Genomic DNA, 5382 nt, shown 5'->3' on the forward strand with positions numbered 1-5382 from the left:
GAGCTTAGAAGAAAGTACAGAGGCTGACCGGAGCCTATCCAGAGCTCTCCTGCTGGTCAGATCCTGGGGCGAGTCATTGCGGTCACTGGGGAGTCTTTGGCAAGTCCTCTTACTCTCAACATCTCAGTTTCCCCTTCTGAACAATGAAAGGGCTATGCAGTGGGTCAGGTCCTTTCTGGAGCCAGAGGGAGTTTTGATGGGGTAGGAGTGGGGATTCCGGGCAAGATTGCTTCCCCAGTAAGGCAGGAAATGCCCTCATTACTTAAGCCACGCAAATCAGTATGGAAGGGACAATTTGCAACCTCGAGTCCCAGCGCCTGCCTCCTTCCAGGCTCCAGCGAGAACCACTGAACTGGAGACTCCCTCAAACAGCTGTGCAAATCGCTAAGACCCGGGAAGCAAGCCGGAGAAGCGCATACCTAACACAAGGGCCTTTGTTTGGCTTCATTTCTGATCAGTTCCATCAAGTCAGTGACCAATAATTAATGCTTCAGAAGAAGATAAAACTGATAATGGACCCACTCACTCATGTAATCCTGGGAAAGTGTGTGTCTTCCTGACCCCTCCAGACAATCTGCTCACGCCATGAAATATGAAATTGAGACATGTATGACTGGTTGTTATGAATGATCATAAAAACCATTCAGCTCCTTCAAAATCCCAGCCTCATTTCCGCTAAGATTACCCACCACGGCAGAGTGGTTTATTCATGAGGGAGAGATGTATTTCCTCTCCTTTGTTAAAATCTACCAGCCTAAGGAATGAGAAGCTTCTCATATTATGGACGAGCGGAAGTTTTGCCCACAGGGGACAACTACACAGAAAGCTCCCCACTTGGGGCTGGAGGTACCTAGCCAGTTACAGTCTTGGAGCTGGCTCTGAGCGTCACTTCTGTCTGGCCCATCAATACCCATCCGTCAGCGCAAGTCGGTAATTTGGTTGGGGTACCAGTTACCTTGCCATAGCTTCGACAAAACTCCTGACCAGAAGCAGCTGGTGGAAGGAAAGGATTTATTTTAGCTCACAGGTTTTATTTTTTAAAGTTTTTCTTTATATTTTATTTTTATTTATTAAAGAGAGAGTGAGGGCTGAAGAGATGGCTTAGCAGTTAAGCGCTTGACTGTGAAGCCTAAGGACCCCGGTTCGAGGCTCGGTTCCCCAGGTCCCACGTTAGCCAGATGCACAAGGGGGCGCACGCGTCTGGAGTTCGTTTGCAGTGGCTGGAGACCCTGACGCTCCTGTTCTCTCTCCCTCTTTTTCTCTCTGTCTGTCACTCTCAAACAAATACGTAAAAATAAACAAAAAAAAATTTAAAGGGAGAGTGAGAGAGAATGGGCTCAACAGGGCCTCTAGCCATTGCAAATGGACTCCATCCAGACCCATGCGCCAGCTTGAGCATCTGGCTTATGTGGGTTTTGGGGAGTCGAACTTGGGTCCTTAGGCTTCGCAGGCAAGTGCCTTGATGCTTAGTCATTTCTCCAGCACTTGGCTCACAGTTCTGAGGGGACGTTTCATCGTGGTGAGGAAAGCATGGCACAGAGGAGGCTGGCTCATGTCACATGCCAGCAAGGAGGCAGCTCAGGGAGTAAGCCCTTGAGCTAGAACTGGCAAGCTGGTTTGGGCTGTAGAATCCCAAGACATCCTCAGTGACACACTTCCTTCAAGGATCCATCTCCCACAGGCTCAAGCAGCTGGAGATCAATGACATGCGCAAAGTGGCACATGCATCTGGAGTTTGCTTGCAGTGGCTAGAAACCGTGGTGTGCCCATTCTCTCCCTGTCTATCTGCCTCTCTCTGTCAATAAAGAAATTTAAAAATACTTTTATATATTTGTTTGAGAGAGAGAGAGAGAGAGAAAGACAGAGAGAGGAGAACAGCATGCCAGGGCTTCCAGCCACTGCAAAGGAACTCCAGACGTGTGTGCTCCCTTGTGCATCTGGCTTACATGGGTCCTGGAGAGTCCAATCGGGATCCTTTGGCTTTGCAGGCAAACGCCTTAAACACTAAGCCATCTCTCCAGCCCAAATTTAAAAATATTTTTAAATAAAAAAAATGTATAAATAGATGGGTTTGGTGGCACACATCTTTAATCCCAGCATTCAGGAGGCATAGGTAAAAGGATTGCCATGAGTTCGAGGCCACCCTGAGACTACACTGTGCAGTCCACATCAGCCTGGGTAAGAGTGAGACCTTACCTAAAAAAAAAAAAATAAAAATCATCAAATCCCAGCGTGGTGGCTCACGCCTTTAATCCCAGCACTCTGGAGGCAGAGGTAGGAGGATTGCCATAAGTTCGAGGCCACCCTGAGACTCCATAGTGAATTCCAGGTCAGCCTGGGCTAGAGTGAGACCCTACCTCGAAAAACAAAAACAAAAAAGTCAAAACATAGATATGAGTTTTATTTTCCTTGTCTTTCCATTTTACATATTTTACAAATTTTATCATTATAAAATAATTGCTTTAAAGACACAGTAATTAGTAACCTCTCTGTGCCAAAAAAATTGCAATGTGATCCATTTCACTTCCAAGAGCCCACGCCAATAAAATCTAGCCGGGCGTGGTGGTGCACGCCTTTAATCCCAGCACTCGGGAGGCAGAGGTAGGAGGATTGCCATGAGTTCGAGGCCACCCTGAGACCCCATAGTGAATTCCAGGTCAGCCTGGGCTAGAGTGAGACCCTACCTCGAAAAACCAAAAAAAAAAAAATAATAATAATATTAATAATAAAATAAAATCTAATCATATCTGGAAAACTTGAAGGGTTTGTTAGTATTAGGAGGTCGGAGGCCACTAGGAGGGAATCCACTCACACAAGACTTCTAAGCTGGCCCACTAATGGAGTCCAGATTTTCAACTAAGAAATAATTTTACATATTTGGTATCCTTCATTCAGCCCTGTCCCATCCAGTCTCCTGCAGTTCAGGCCACAGTAAGGAAGCATGAGTTTAAGTATTTTATTTATTTATTTGAGAGAGGGAAAGAGACTGTGTGTGTGTGTGTGTGTGTGTGTGTGAGAGAGAGAGAGAGAGAGAGAGAGAGAGAGAATGGGCACGCCAGGACTTCCAGCCTCTGCAAACGACCTCCAGACGCGTGCGCCCCCTTGTGCATCTGGCTTACGTGGGTCCTGGGGAATGGAACCTAGGTCCTTTGGCTTTGCCGGCAAGTGCCTTAACTACTAAGCCATCTCTCCAGCCTGAGAGTGTGAGCTTAAATGAATGGGATGCGTCCACTGACAACTCACGGAGCTGGAGGGGAAATGAGCAGCCCAGAGGATTGGATTAGTTAGTCAGCTAACATCTGACAAAAATCACCTTAACAGAGGAAAGGTTTGTTTTGGTTTAAAGTTCAAGGGGTACAGGCCATCATGAGAGGGAAGGCATGGCAGCAGGAATGTGCATCTGCAGTCAGGGAGCAGAGAAGAATGCTCCTGGTCCCCTTCCTTTCTTCTTTGCATTTAGCTCAAGAGACCAACCCATGGAATGATGTCATTCATATTTAAGGCGGGCCTTCCCACCCACTTCCACTAACCTGTCTCAGTCAACTTCACATTGCTGGGGTGAACCTTCAAACCAGGCACATGTTATGGAAGGATTTCTTGAAGCTCACAGATTCAGGGGAAGTTCCAGAATGGCGGGAGAAGCTGCCGCCTTCACAGGTCCCCGCAGAGAGAAACACCACCAGCTGCGCCATAAGCAAGACCACACGGGGAACCCCAGGCAGAGCCGCAGCACTCTGCGCACCTTAGGCTAGAATTTCACATCCCCAACCACCACCAATCACACCTTAGGGCTGGACCCTAGGACCCACCCACAGTGACACCTCCTCCAGCCAGGCTGGGGCAGATCTAAGTGACAAGTTTTAATAATCTCCTGAATCTACTGGGGGACATCCATTCAAACTACCACATAACCCAGACTAGAAACTCCCTCACAGACACGCCCAGAGGTTTGTCTCCTGGGTGAGTCTAGATGCTGTCAGGCTGGCAATTGGCGTGAACCATCCACGGGGACCTGTAACAGAGCGCGAGTCTGGATGCGCTTTCTCTTCGTTTTGTCTTGGACCATCATCAAGCTTTGACAGCATGTACCTGCGGTGTGATGTGGGCGTGGGTGACACCGGCAATGATGCGTGGCCAAGATGACTTCATTCCAGAGAAGCAGCAGTCATGCGTGCAAACTACAGCGATGCCTAGAAAGTACCATGCCAGTTTCTAACTAACACGGTGGGTCCCACAGGATCCACAGTTGGCATCCAGCAAAGGCAGCCATGCCTGGTGGGTATAGCTAGCCCAGCCCCGTGGCATGAGGACAGTATAAAAAGTAAAGGAGAGGCTCCGTGCATAAAAGCATCTGCCACATAGGCACGAATACCTGAGTTTGGATCTTTAGAACCCATGTAAAGCCTGGCACTGTTGTGTAATCCCAGTGCACCTTCAGCAAGAAGGGAGGTGGAGGGGCTGGAGACATGGCTTAGCAGTTAAGGCGCTTGCCTGCAAAGCCTAAGGACCCAGGTTCAGCTCCTCAGGACCCACGTAAACCAGAGGCAAAAGGGGGGGGCACACACATCTGGAGTTTGTTTGCAGTGGCTGGAAGCCCTGGCACACCCATTCTCTCTCTCTCTCTCTCTCCCTGCCTATTTCTGTATCTCTTAAATGAATAAATAAAGGCCTGCACACCGGTGTCCAGGAAAACCTCAAGGCAATGAAGAAGGGGCCCATCTTGGAGCTACAGCGATGCAAGATGGCAGCCACCATGGGCTCGGACGATTTATGAAAACCAAATATACAGGCTGAAAATAGAATGTGCACCTAAATACCCAGAAGCACCTCCCTTTGTAAGATTTGAAACAAAAATTAATATGAATGGAGTTAACAGAACAGAGTGGTGGACCCAAAAGCCACGTGCATGCTAGCCAAGTGGCAGAACTCCTGCAACATCAATGTCATCCTGCAAGAGCTGCGGCGCCTCACGCTGTCTCAAGCGAACACGAAACTCCCTCGGCCACGGCCAAGGGAAGGACAGTGTTACAGCAACTCATCTCTCCCAGCCCCAGGCCCCGCCCCATCCAATCTAAGCAGTCTGCATTTTCCACAGCAGTGCGTTTTCCAGATACATCTCACAGACCTCAGAGTACTGGAAAGGCAGCTCCCACTCAAAGGCAGTTGATCTTAAGATCGTGTACGTGATACTAATTTGTTTTGTCCATTTGAAACCTCTAAGCTGTGCTATGTGACAGACCATCCTGTCAAGTGTCACCACTGTCCGCGTAGTTGAACTTCTGGGACCGAGAAGGTATTTTTGAGTCGGTTCCCATCAGGAGCGGTGGGGCACGTCTCACACAACCGTGAACTGACACGTCACACGATCACCTTGCTGCTGGT

General features: G+C 48.6%; 1 pseudogene; it reads left to right on the forward strand.

Moving 5' to 3' along the window:
• Window positions 1-4123: 4123 nt before the first annotated feature.
• LOC105944640 lies at window positions 4124-5167 on the forward strand (annotated as a pseudogene).
• The last annotated feature ends 215 nt before the right edge of the window (window positions 5168-5382 follow it).

The sequence above is a fragment of the Jaculus jaculus genome, chromosome 10 (assembly GCF_020740685.1).
Source record: "Jaculus jaculus isolate mJacJac1 chromosome 10, mJacJac1.mat.Y.cur, whole genome shotgun sequence".
Taxonomy (NCBI): Eukaryota; Metazoa; Chordata; class Mammalia; order Rodentia; family Dipodidae; genus Jaculus; species Jaculus jaculus.